Consider the following 15,656-nt stretch of genomic DNA (forward strand, 5'->3'; position numbering starts at 1 on the left):
TGCTTGGTACCAAAAGATTCTGTATACAATGTACTATGAAAATGTATAATCGATGAATTTTTGGCTCGTCTTAAAATATTAGATATCGATCCTTTTTGCCGCTGAATCTAGGCCACGCATCCTTATTTTATGTATATCAAATAAAAAAATTTGTACGCTGGTGTCTGCTTGGTACCAAAAGATTCTGTATACAATGTACTATTAAAATGTATAATCGATGAATTTTTGGCTCGTCTTAAAATATTTGAAATCAATAATTTTTTGCCGCTGACCCTAGGCGACGCATCCTTATTATATGTATATCAAATAAAAAAATTTGTACGCTGGTGTCTGTTTGGTACCAAATGATTCTGCAATCAATGTACTATTAAAATGTATAATCGATGAATTTTTGGCTCGTCTTAAAATATTGGAAATTGATACTTTTTTGACGCGGACCCTGTGCGACGCATCATTAATTTATGTTTATCGTATTAAAAAATTTGTACGCTGGTGTCTGTTTGGTACCAAATGATTCTGTAATCAATGTACTATTAAAATGTATAATCGATGAATTTTTGGCTCGTCTTAACATATTAGAAATCGATACTTTTTTACCGCTGATCCCATGCGACGCAATCTTATTTTATGTATATCAAGTTAAAAAATTTGTACGCTGTTGTCTGGTTGGTACCAAAAGATTCTGTAATCAATGTACTATTAAAATGTATAATCGATGAATTTTTGGCTCGTCTTAAAATATTTGAAATCTATAATTTTTTGCCGCTGACCCTATGCGACGCATCTTTATTTTATATATATCAAATGAAAAAGTTTGTACGCTGTTGTCTGCTTGGTACCAAATGATTCTGTAATAAATGTACTATTAAAATGTATAATCGATGAATTTTTGGCTCGTCTTTAAATATTAGAAATCGATACTTTTTTACCGCTGATCCCATGCGACGCATCCTTAATTTACGTATAGCAAATGAAAAAGTTTGTACGCTGTTGTCTGCTTGGTACCAAATGATTCTGTAATAAATGTACTATTAAAATGTATAATCGATGAATTTTTGGCTCGTCTTAAAATATTAGAAATTGATACTTTTTTACCGCTGACCCTAGGCGACGCATCCTTATTTTATGTATATCAAATAAAAAAATTTGTACGCTGGTGTCTGCTTGGTACCAAAAGATTCTGTATACAATGTACTATGAAAATGTATAATCGATGAATTTTTGGCTCGTCTTAAAATATTAGATATCGATCCTTTTTGCCGCTGAACCTAGGCCACGCATCCTTATTTTATGTATATCAAATAAAAAAATTTGTACGCTGGTGTCTGCTTGGTACCAAAAGATTCTGTATACAATGTACTATTAAAATGTATAATCGATGAATTTTTGGCTCGTCTTAAAATATTTGAAATCAATAATTTTTTGCCGCTGACCCTAGGCGACGCATTCTTATTTTATGTATATCAAATAAAAAAATTTGTACGCTGGTGTCTGCTTGGTACCAAAAGATTCTGTAATCAATGTACTATTAAAATGTACAATCGATGAATTTTTGGCTCGTTTTAAAATATTAGATATCGATCCTTCTTGCCGCTGAACCTAGGCCACGCATCCTTATTTTATGTATATCAAATAAAAAAATTTGTACGCTGGTGTCTGCTTGGTACCAAAAGATTCTGTATACAATGTACTATTAAAATGTACAATCGATGAATTTTTGGCTCGTCTTAAAATATTTGAAATCATTAATTTTTTGCTGCTGACCCTAGGCGACGCATCCTTATTTTATGTATATGAAATAAAAAAATTTGTACGCTGGTGTCTGCTTGGTACCAAAAGATTCTGTAATCAATGTACTATTAAAATGTACAATCGATGAATTTTTGGCTCGTCTTAAAATATTTGAAATCATTAATTTTTTGCTGCTGACCCTAGGCGACGCATCCTTATTTTATGTATATGAAATAAAAAAATTTGTACGCTGGTGTCTGCTTGGTACCAAAAGATTCTGTATACAATGTACTATGAAAATGTATAATCGATGAATTTTTGGCTCGTCTTAAAATATTTGAAATCTATAATTTTTTGCCGCTGACCCTATGCGACGCATATTTATTTAATGTATAACAAATGAAAAAGTTTGTACGCTGGTGTCTGTTTGGTACCAAATGATTCTGTAATAAATGTACTATTAAAATGTATAATCGATGAATTTTTGGCTCGGCTTAAAATATTTGAAATCAATAATTTTTTGCCGATGACCCTAGGCGACGCATCCTTATTTTATGTATATCAAATAAAAAAATTTGTACGCTGGTGTCTGTTTGGTACCAAAAGATTCTGTATACACTGTACTATGAAAATGTATAATCGATGAATTTTTGGCTCGTTTTAAAATATTAGATATCGATCCTTTTTGCCGCTGAACCTAGGCCACGCATCCTTATTTTATGTATATCAAATAAAAAAATTTGTACGCTGGTGTCTGCTTGGTACCAAAAGATTCTGTATACAATGTACTATTAAAATGTATAATCGATGAATTTTTGGCTCGTCTTAAAATATTTGAAATCTATAATTTTTTGCCGCTGACCCTATGCGACGCATCTTTATTTTATGTATATCAAATGAAAAAGTTTGTACGCTGTTGTCTGCTTGGTACCAAATGATTCTGTAATAAATGTACTATTAAAATGTATAATCGATGAATTTTTGGCTCGTCTTTAAATATTAGAAATCGATACTTTTTTACCGCTATTCCCATGCGACGCATCCTTAATTTATGTATAGCAAATGAAAAAGTTTGTACGCTGTTGTCTGCTTGGTACCAAATGATTCTGTAATAAATGTACTATTAAAATGTATAATCGATGAATTTTTGGCTCGTCTTAAAATATTTGAAATCAATAATTTTTTGCCGCTGACCCTAGGCGACACATCATTATTTTATGTATATCAAATAAAAAAATTTGTACGCTGGTGTCTGCTTGGTACCAAAAGATTCTGTATACAATGTACTATTAAAATGTATAATCGATGAATTTTTGGCTCGTCTTAAAATATTTGAAATCTATAATTTTTTGCCGCTGACCCTATGCGACGCATATTTATTTAATGTATAACAAATGAAAAAGTTTGTACGCTGGTGTCTGTTTGGTACCAAAAGATTCTGTATACAATGTACTATTAAAATGTATAATCGATGAATTTTTGGCTCGGCTTAAAATATTTGAAATCAATAATTTTTTGCCGATGACCCTAGGAGACGCATAATTATTTTATGCTTATCAAATAAAAAAATTTGTACGCTGGTGTCTGCTTGGTACCAAAAGATTCTGTATACAATGTACTATTAAAATGTATAATCGATGAATTTTTGGCTCGTCTTAAAATATTTGAAATAAATAATTTTTTGCCGCTGACCCTAGGCGACGCATCCTTATTTTATGTATATCAAATAAAAAAATTTGTACGCTGGTGTCTGCTTGGTACCAAAAGTTTCTGTATACAATGTACTATTAAAATGTATAATCGATGAATTTTTGGCTCGTCTTAAAATATTAGAAATCGATACTTTTTTACCGCTGATCCCATGCGACGCATCCTTATTTTATGTATATCAAATAAAAGAATTTGTACGCTGGTGTCTGCTTGGTACCAAAAGATTCTGTATACAATGTACTATTAAAATGTATAATCGATGAATTTTTGGCTCGTCTTAAAATATTTGAAATCAATAATTTTTTGCCGCTGACCCTAGGCGACGCATACTTATTTTATGTATATCTAATAAAAAAATTTGTACGCTGGTGTCTGCTTGGTACCAAAAGATTCTGTATACAATGTACTATGAAAATGTATAATCGATGAATTTTTGGCTCGTCTTAAAATATATGATATCTATAATTTTTTGCCGCTGACCCTATGCGACGCATCTTTATTTTATGTATATCGAATAAAAAAATTTGTACGCTGGTGTCTGTTTGGTACCAAAAGATTCTGTAATCAATGTACTATTAAAATGAATAATCGATGAATTTTTGGCTCGTCTTGAAATATTAGAACTTGATTTTTTTTGACGCGGACCCTGTGCGACGCATCGTTATTTTATGTATATCAAATTAAAAAATTTGTACGCTGGTGTCTGCTTGGTACCAAAAGATTCTGTAATCAATGTACTATTAAAATGTACAATCGATGAATTTTTGGCTCGTCTTAAAATATTAGAAATCAATAATTTTTTGCCGCTGATCCTATGCGACGCATCCTTATTTTATGTATATCAAATAAAAAAATTTGTACGCTGGTGTCTGCTTGGTACCAAAAGATTCTGTATACAATGTACTATGAAAATGTATAATCGATGAATTTTTGGCTCGTCTTAAAATATTAAATATCGATCCTTTTTGCCGCTGAACCTAGGCCACGCATCCTTATTTTATGTATATCAAATAAAAAAATTTGTACGCTGGTGTCTGCTTGGTACCAAAAGATTCTGTATACAATGTACTATTAAAATGTATAATCGATGAATTTTTGGCTCGTCTTAAAATATTTGAAATAAATAATTTTTTGCCGCTGACCCTAGGCGACGCATCCTTATTTTATGTATATCAATTAAAAAAATTTGTACGCTGGTGTCTGCTTGGTACCAAAAGATTCTGTATACAATGTACTATTAAAATGTATAATCGATGAATTTTTGGCTCGTCTTAAAATATTAGAAATCGATTTTTTTTTGCCGCTGACCCTAGGCGACGCATCCTTATTTTATGCATATCAAATAAAAAAATTTGTACGCTGGTGTCTGCTTGGTACCAAAAGATTCTGTATACAATGTACTATTAAAATGTATAATCGATGAATTTTTGGCTCGTCTTAAAATATTTGAAATCTATAATTTTTTGCCGCTGACCCTATGCGACGCATCTTTATTTTATGTATATCAAATGAAAAAGTTTGTACGCTGTTGTCTGCTTGGTACCAAATGATTCTGTAATAAATGTACTATTAAAATGTATAATCGATGAATTTTTGGCTCGTCTTTAAATATTAGAAATCGATACTTTTTTACCGCTATTCCCATGCGACGCATCCTTAATTTATGTATAGCAAATGAAAAAGTTTGTACGCTGTTGTCTGCTTGGTACCAAATGATTCTGTAATAAATGTACTATTAAAATGTATAATCGATGAATTTTTGGCTCGTCTTAAAATATTTGAAATCAATAATTTTTTGCCGCTGACCCTAGGCGACACATCATTATTTTATGTATATCAAATAAAAAAATTTGTACGCTGGTGTCTGCTTGGTACCAAAAGATTCTGTATACAATGTACTATGAAAATGTATAATCGATGAATTTTTGGCTCTTCTTAAAATATTTGAAATCTATAATTTTTTGCCGCTGACCCTATGCGACGCATATTTATTTAATGTATAACAAATGAAAAAGTTTGTACGCTGGTGTCTGTTTGGTACCAAATGATTCTGTAATAAATGTACTATTAAAATGTATAATCGATGAATTTTTGGCTCGGCTTAAAATATTTGAAATCAATAATTTTTTGCCGATGACCCTAGGAGACGCATCCTTATTTTATGTATATCAAATAAAAAAATTTGTACGCTGGTGTCTGTTTGGTACCAAAAGATTCTGTATACACTGTACTATGAAAATGTATAATCGTTGAATTTTTGGCTCGTTTTAAAATATTAGATATCGATCCTTTTTGCCGCTGAACCTAGGCCACGCATCCTTATTTTATGTATATCAAATAAAAAAATTTGTACGCTGGTGTCTGCTTGGTACCAAAAGATTCTGTATACAATGTACTATTAAAATGTATAATCGATGAATTTTTGGCTCGTCTTAAAATATTTGAAATAAATAATTTTTTGCCGCTGACCCTAGGCGACGCATCCTTATTTTATGTATATCAATTAAAAAAATTTGTACGCTGGTGTCTGCTTGGTACCAAAAGATTCTGTATACAATGTACTATTAAAATGTATAATCGATGAATTTTTGGCTCGTCTTAAAATATTTGAAATCTATAATTTTTTACCGCTGACCCTATGCGACGCATCTTTATTTTATGTATATCAAATGAAAAAGTTTGTACGCTGTTGTCTGCTTGGTACCAAATGATTCTGTAATAAATGTACTATTAAAATGTATAATCGATGAATTTTTGGCTCGTCTTTAAATATTAGATATCGATACTTTTTTACCGCTATTCCCATGCGACGCATCCTTAATTTATGTATAGCAAATGAAAAAGTTTGTACGCTGTTGTCTGCTTGGTACCAAATGATTCTGTAATAAATGTACTATTAAAATGTATAATAGATGAATTTTTGGCTCGTCTTAAAATATTTGAAATCAATAATTTTTTGCCGCTGACCCTAGGCGACGCATCCTTATTTTATGCATATCAAATAAAAAAATTTGTACGCTGGTGTCTGCTTGGTACCAAAAGATTCTGTATACAATGTACTATTAAAATGTATAATCGATGAATTTTTGGCTCGTCTTAAAATATTTGAAATCTATAATTTTTTGCCGCTGACCCTATGCGACGCATCTTTATTTTATGTATATCAAATGAAAAAGTTTGTACGCTGTTGTCTGCTCGGTACCAAATGATTCTGTAATAAATGTACTATTAAAATGTATAATCGATGAATTTTTGGCTCGTCTTAAAATATATGAAATAAATAATTTTTTGCCGCTGACCCTAGGCGACGCATCCTTATTTTATGTATATCAAATAAAAAAATTTGTACGCTGGTGTCTGCTTGGTACCAAAAGATTCTGTATACAATGTACTATTAAAATGTATAATCGATGAATTTTTGGCTTGTCTTAAAATATTGGAAATCGATACTTTTTACCGCTGACCCTGTGCGACGCATACTTATTTTATGTTTATCGTATTAAAAAATTTGTACGCTGGTGTCTGCTTGGTACCAAAAGATTCTGTATACAATGTACTATTAAAATGTATAATCGATGAATTTTTGGCTCGTCTTAAAATATTTGAAATAAATAATTTTTTGCCGCTGACCCTAGGCGACGCATCCTTATTTTATGTAAATCAATTAAAAAAATTTGTACGCTGGTGTCTGCTTGGTACCAAAAGATTCTGTATACAATGTACTATGAAAATGTATAATCGATGAATTTTTGGCTCGTTTTAAAATATTAGATATCGATTCTTTTTGCCGCTGAACCTAGGCCACGCATCCTTATTTTATGTATATCAAATAAAAAAATTTGTACGCTGGTGTCTGCTTGGTACCAAAAGATTCTGTATACAATGTACTATTAAAATGTATAATCGATGAATTTTTGGCTCGTCTTAAAATATTTGAAATAAATAATTTTTTGCCGCTGACCCTAGGCGACGCATCCTTATTTTATGTATATCAATTAAAAAAATTTGTACGCTGGTGTCTGCTTGGTACCAAAAGATTCTGTATACAATGTACTATTAAAATGTATAATCGATGAATTTTTGGCTCGGCTTAAAATATTTGAAATCAATAATTTTTTGCCGATGACCCTAGGAGACGCATCCTTATTTTATGTATATCAAATAAAAAAATTTGTACGCTGGTGTCTGTTTGGTACCAAAAGATTCTGTATACACTGTACTATGAAAATGTATAATCGATGAATTTTTGGCTCGTTTTAAAATATTAGATATCGATACTTTTTGCCGCTGAACCTAGGCCACGCATCCTTATTTTATGTATATCAAATAAAAAAATTTGTACGCTGGTGTCTGCTTGGTACCAAAAGATTCTGTATACAATGTACTATTAAAATGTATAATCGATGAATTTTTGGCTCGTCTTAAAATATTTGAAATAAATAATTTTTTGCCGCTGACCCTAGGCGACGCATCCTTATTTTATGTATATCAATTAAAAAAATTTGTACGCTGGTGTCTGCTTGGTACCAAAAGATTCTGTATACAATGTACTATTAAAATGTATAATCGATGAATTTTTGGCTCGTCTTAAAATATTAGAAATCGATTTTTTTTTGCCGCTGACCCTAGGCGACGCATCCTTATTTTATGCTTATCAAAGAAAAAAATTTGTACGCTGGTGTCTGCTTGGTACCAAAAGATTCTGTATACAATGTACTATTAAAATGTAAAATCGATGAATTTTTGGCTCGTCTTAAAATATTTGAAATTATAATTTTTTACCGCTGACCCTATGCGACGCATCTTTATTTTATGTATATCAAATGAAAAAGTTTGTACGCTGTTGTCTGCTTGGTACCAAATGATTCTGTAATAAATGTACTATTAAAATGTATAATCGATGAATTTTTGGCTCGTCTATAAATATTTGAAATCGATACTTTTTTACCGCTGATCCCATGCGACGCATTCTTAATTTATGTATAGCAAATGAAAAAGTTTGTACGCTGTTGTCTGCTTGGTACCAAATGATTCTGTAATAAATGTACTATTAAAATGTATAATCGATGAATTTTTGGCTCGTCTTTAAATATTAGAAATCGATACTTTTTTACCGCTGATCCCATGCGACGCATCCTTATTTTATGTATATCAAATAAAAGAATTTGTACGCTGGTGTCTGCTTGGTACCAAATGATTCTGTAATAAATGTACTATTAAAATGTATAATCGATGAATTTTTGGCTCGTCTTAAAATATTGGAAATCGATACTTTTTACCGCTGACCCTGTGCGACCCATACTTATTATATGTATATCAAATAAAAAAATTTGTACGCTGGTGTCTGTTTGGTACCAAATGATTCTGCAATCAATGTACTATTAAAATGTATAATCGATGAATTTTTGGCTCGTCTTAAAATATTGGAAATTGATACTTTTTTGACGCGGACCCTGTGCGACGCATCATTAATTTATGTTTATCGTATTAAAAAATTTGTACGCTGGTGTCTGTTTGGTACCAAATGATTCTGTAATCAATGTACTATTAAAATGTATAATCGATGAATTTTTGGCTCGTCTTAACATATTAGAAATCGATACTTTTTTACCGCTGATCCCATGCGACGCAATCTTATTTTATGTATATCAAGTTAAAAAATTTGTACGCTGTTGTCTGGTTGGTACCAAAAGATTCTGTAATCAATGTACTATTAAAATGTATAATCGATGAATTTTTGGCTCGTCTTAAAATATTTGAAATCTATAATTTTTTGCCGCTGACCCTATGCGACGCATCTTTATTTTATATATATCAAATGAAAAAGTTTGTACGCTGTTGTCTGCTTGGTACCAAATGATTCTGTAATAAATGTACTATTAAAATGTATAATCGATGAATTTTTGGCTCGTCTTTAAATATTAGAAATCGATACTTTTTTACCGCTGATCCCATGCGACGCATCCTTAATTTACGTATAGCAAATGAAAAAGTTTGTACGCTGTTGTCTGCTTGGTACCAAATGATTCTGTAATAAATGTACTATTAAAATGTATAATCGATGAATTTTTGGCTCGTCTTAAAATATTAGAAATTGATACTTTTTTACCGCTGACCCTAGGCGACGCATCCTTATTTTATGTATATCAAATAAAAAAATTTGTACGCTGGTGTCTGCTTGGTACCAAAAGATTCTGTATACAATGTACTATGAAAATGTATAATCGATGAATTTTTGGCTCGTCTTAAAATATTAGATATCGATCCTTTTTGCCGCTGAACCTAGGCCACGCATCCTTATTTTATGTATATCAAATAAAAAAATTTGTACGCTGGTGTCTGCTTGGTACCAAAAGATTCTGTATACAATGTACTATTAAAATGTATAATCGATGAATTTTTGGCTCGTCTTAAAATATTTGAAATCAATAATTTTTTGCCGCTGACCCTAGGCGACGCATTCTTATTTTATGTATATCAAATAAAAAAATTTGTACGCTGGTGTCTGCTTGGTACCAAAAGATTCTGTAATCAATGTACTATTAAAATGTACAATCGATGAATTTTTGGCTCGTCTTAAAATATTTGAAATCTATAATTATATGCCGCTGACCCTATGCGACGCATATTTATTTTATGTATTTCAAATAAAAAAATTTGTACGCTGGTGTCTGCTTGGTACCAAAAGATTCTGTAATCAATGTACTATTAAAATGTACAATCGATGAATTTTTGGCTCGTCTTAAAATATTTGAAATCATTAATTTTTTGCTGCTGACCCTAGGCGACGCATCCTTATTTTATGTATATGAAATAAAAAAATTTGTACGCTGGTGTCTGCTTGGTACCAAAAGATTCTGTATACAATGTACTATGAAAATGTATAATCGATGAATTTTTGGCTCGTCTTAAAATATTTGAAATCTATAATTTTTTGCCGCTGACCCTATGCGACGCATATTTATTTAATGTATAACAAATGAAAAAGTTTGTACGCTGGTGTCTGTTTGGTACCAAATGATTCTGTAATAAATGTACTATTAAAATGTATAATCGATGAATTTTTGGCTCGGCTTAAAATATTTGAAATCAATAATTTTTTGCCGATGACCCTAGGCGACGCATCCTTATTTTATGTATATCAAATAAAAAAATTTGTACGCTGGTGTCTGTTTGGTACCAAAAGATTCTGTATACACTGTACTATGAAAATGTATAATCGATGAATTTTTGGCTCGTTTTAAAATATTAGATATCGATCCTTTTTGCCGCTGAACCTAGGCCACGCATCCTTATTTTATGTATATCAAATAAAAAAATTTGTACGCTGGTGTCTGCTTGGTACCAAAAGATTCTGTATACAATGTACTATTAAAATGTATAATCGATGAATTTTTGGCTCGTCTTAAAATATTTGAAATCTATAATTTTTTGCCGCTGACCCTATGCGACGCATCTTTATTTTATGTATATCAAATGAAAAAGTTTGTACGCTGTTGTCTGCTTGGTACCAAATGATTCTGTAATAAATGTACTATTAAAATGTATAATCGATGAATTTTTGGCTCGTCTTTAAATATTAGAAATCGATACTTTTTTACCGCTATTCCCATGCGACGCATCCTTAATTTATGTATAGCAAATGAAAAAGTTTGTACGCTGTTGTCTGCTTGGTACCAAATGATTCTGTAATAAATGTACTATTAAAATGTATAATCGATGAATTTTTGGCTCGTCTTAAAATATTTGAAATCAATAATTTTTTGCCGCTGACCCTAGGCGACACATCATTATTTTATGTATATCAAATAAAAAAATTTGTACGCTGGTGTCTGCTTGGTACCAAAAGATTCTGTATACAATGTACTATTAAAATGTATAATCGATGAATTTTTGGCTCGTCTTAAAATATTTGAAATCTATAATTTTTTGCCGCTGACCCTATGCGACGCATAATTATTTAATGTATAACAAATGAAAAAGTTTGTACGCTGGTGTCTGTTTGGTACCAAAAGATTCTGTATACAATGTACTATTAAAATGTATAATCGATGAATTTTTGGCTCGGCTTAAAATATTTGAAATCAATAATTTTTTGCCGATGACCCTAGGAGACGCATCCTTATTTTATGCTTATCAAATAAAAAAATTTGTACGCTGGTGTCTGCTTGGTACCAAAAGATTCTGTATACAATGTACTATTAAAATGTATAATCGATGAATTTTTGGCTCGTCTTAAAATATTTGAAATAAATAATTTTTTGCCGCTGACCCTAGGCGACGCATCCTTATTTTATGTATATCAAATAAAAAAATTTGTACGCTGGTGTCTGCTTGGTACCAAAAGTTTCTGTATACAATGTACTATTAAAATGTATAATCGATGAATTTTTGGCTCGTCTTAAAATATTAGAAATCGATACTTTTTTACCGCTGATCCCATGCGACGCATCCTTATTTTATGTATATCAAATAAAAGAATTTGTACGCTGGTGTCTGCTTGGTACCAAAAGATTCTGTATACAATGTACTATTAAAATGTATAATCGATGAATTTTTGGCTCGTCTTAAAATATTTGAAATCAATAATTTTTTGCCGCTGACCCTAGGCGACGCATACTTATTTTATGTATATCTAATAAAAAAATTTGTACGCTGGTGTCTGCTTGGTACCAAAAGATTCTGTATACAATGTACTATGAAAATGTATAATCGATGAATTTTTGGCTCGTCTTAAAATATATGATATCTATAATTTTTTGCCGCAGACCCTATGCGACGCATCTTTATTTTATGTATATCGAATAAAAAAATTTGTACGCTGGTGTCTGTTTGGTACCAAAAGATTCTGTAATCAATGTACTATTAAAATGAATAATCGATGAATTTTTGGCTCGTCTTGAAATATTAGAACTTGATTTTTTTTGACGCGGACCCTGTGCGACGCATCGTTATTTTATGTATATCAAATTAAAAAATTTGTACGCTGGTGTCTGCTTGGTACCAAAAGATTCTGTAATCAATGTACTATTAAAATGTACAATCGATGAATTTTTGGCTCGTCTTAAAATATTAGAAATCAATAATTTTTTGCCGCTGATCCTATGCGACGCATCCTTATTTTATGTATATCAAATAAAAAAATTTGTACGCTGGTGTCTGCTTGGTACCAAAAGATTCTGTATACAATGTACTATGAAAATGTATAATCGATGAATTTTTGGCTCGTCTTAAAATATTAGATATCGATCCTTTTTGCCGCTGAACCTAGGCCACGCATCCTTATTTTATGTATATCAAATAAAAAAATTTGTACGCTGGTGTCTGCTTGGTACCAAAAGATTCTGTATACAATGTACTATTAAAATGTATAATCGATGAATTTTTGGCTCGTCTTAAAATATTTGAAATAAATAATTTTTTGCCGCTGACCCTAGGCGACGCATCCTTATTTTATGTATATCAATTAAAAAAATTTGTACGCTGGAGTCTGCTTGGTACCAAAAGATTCTGTATACAATGTACTATTAAAATGTATAATCGATGAATTTTTGGCTCGTCTTAAAATATTAGAAATCGATTTTTTTTTGCCGCTGACCCTAGGCGACGCATCCTTATTTTATGCATATCAAATAAAAAAATTTGTACGCTGGTGTCTGCTTGGTATCAAAAGATTCTGTATACAATGTACTATTAAAATGTATAATCGATGAATTTTTGGCTCGTCTTAAAATATTTGAAATCTATAATTTTTTGCCGCTGACCCTATGCGACGCATCTTTATTTTATGTATATCAAATGAAAAAGTTTGTACGCTGTTGTCTGCTTGGTACCAAATGATTCTGTAATAAATGTACTATTAAAATGTATAATCGATGAATTTTTGGCTCGTCTTTAAATATTAGAAATCGATACTTTTTTACCGCTATTCCCATGCGACGCATCCTTAATTTATGTATAGCAAATGAAAAAGTTTGTACGCTGTTGTCTGCTTGGTACCAAATGATTCTGTAATAAATGTACTATTAAAATGTATAATCGATGAATTTTTGGCTCGTCTTAAAATATTAGATATCGATCCTTTTTGCCGCTGAACCTAGGCCACGCATCCTTATTTTATGTATATCAAATAAAAAAATTTGTACGCTGGTGTCTGCTTGGTACCAAAAGATTCTGTATACAATGTACTATTAAAATGTATAATCGATGAATTTTTGGCTCGTCTTAAAATATTTGAAATCAATAATTTTTTGCCGCTGACCCTAGGCGACGCATTCTTATTTTATGTATATCAAATAAAAAAATTTGTACGCTGGTGTCTGCTTGGTACCAAAAGATTCTGTAATCAATGTACTATTAAAATGTACAATCGATGAATTTTTGGCTCGTTTTAAAATATTAGATATCGATCCTTCTTGCCGCTGAACCTAGGCCACGCATCCTTATTTTATGTATATCAAATAAAAAAATTTGTACGCTGGTGTCTGCTTGGTACCAAAAGATTCTGTATACAATGTACTATTAAAATGTACAATCGATGAATTTTTGGCTCGTCTTAAAATATTTGAAATCATTAATTTTTTGCTGCTGACCCTAGGCGACGCATCCTTATTTTATGTATATGAAATAAAAAAATTTGTACGCTGGTGTCTGCTTGGTACCAAAAGATTCTGTAATCAATGTACTATTAAAATGTACAATCGATGAATTTTTGGCTCGTCTTAAAATATTTGAAATCATTAATTTTTTGCTGCTGACCCTAGGCGACGCATCCTTATTTTATGTATATGAAATAAAAAAATTTGTACGCTGGTGTCTGCTTGGTACCAAAAGATTCTGTATACAATGTACTATGAAAATGTATAATCGATGAATTTTTGGCTCGTCTTAAAATATTTGAAATCTATAATTTTTTGCCGCTGACCCTATGCGACGCATATTTATTTAATGTATAACAAATGAAAAAGTTTGTACGCTGGTGTCTGTTTGGTACCAAATGATTCTGTAATAAATGTACTATTAAAATGTATAATCGATGAATTTTTGGCTCGGCTTAAAATATTTGAAATCAATAATTTTTTGCCGATGACCCTAGGCGACGCATCCTTATTTTATGTATATCAAATAAAAAAATTTGTACGCTGGTGTCTGTTTGGTACCAAAAGATTCTGTATACACTGTACTATGAAAATGTATAATCGATGAATTTTTGGCTCGTTTTAAAATATTAGATATCGATCCTTTTTGCCGCTGAACCTAGGCCACGCATCCTTATTTTATGTATATCAAATAAAAAAATTTGTACGCTGGTGTCTGCTTGGTACCAAAAGATTCTGTATACAATGTACTATTAAAATGTATAATCGATGAATTTTTGGCTCGTCTTAAAATATTTGAAATCTATAATTTATTGCCGCTGACCCTATGCGACGCATCTTTATTTTATGTATATCAAATGAAAAAGTTTGTACGCTGTTGTCTGCTTGGTACCAAATGATTCTGTAATAAATGTACTATTAAAATGTATAATCGATGAATTTTTGGCTCGTCTTTAAATATTAGAAATCGATACTTTTTTACCGCTATTCCCATGCGACGCATCCTTAATTTATGTATAGCAAATGAAAAAGTTTGTACGCTGTTGTCTGCTTGGTACCAAATGATTCTGTAATAAATGTACTATTAAAATGTATAATCGATGAATTTTTGGCTCGTCTTAAAATATTTGAAATCAATAATTTTTTGCCGCTGACCCTAGGCGACACATCATTATTTTATGTATATCAAATAAAAAAATTTGTACGCTGGTGTCTGCTTGGTACCAAAAGATTCTGTATACAATGTACTATTAAAATGTATAATCGATGAATTTTTGGCTCGTCTTAAAATATTTGAAATCTATAATTTTTTGCCGCTGACCCTATGCGACGCATATTTATTTAATGTATAACAAATGAAAAAGTTTGTACGCTGGTGTCTGTTTGGTACCAAAAGATTCTGTATACAATGTACTATTAAAATGTATAATCGATGAATTTTTGGCTCGGCTTAAAATATTTGAAATCAATAATTTTTTGCCGATGACCCTAGGAGACGCATACTTATTTTATGCTTATCAAATAAAAAAATTTGTACGCTGGTGTCTGCTTGGTACCAAAAGATTCTGTATACAATGTACTATTAAAATGTATAATCGATGAATTTTTGGCTCGTCT

The sequence above is a fragment of the Prenolepis imparis genome, unplaced genomic scaffold (genome assembly GCF_030444845.1).
Source record: "Prenolepis imparis isolate NDT839.2.m4 unplaced genomic scaffold, iyPreImpa1.0 SCAF_13, whole genome shotgun sequence".
NCBI lineage: Eukaryota > Metazoa > Arthropoda > Insecta > Hymenoptera > Formicidae > Prenolepis > Prenolepis imparis.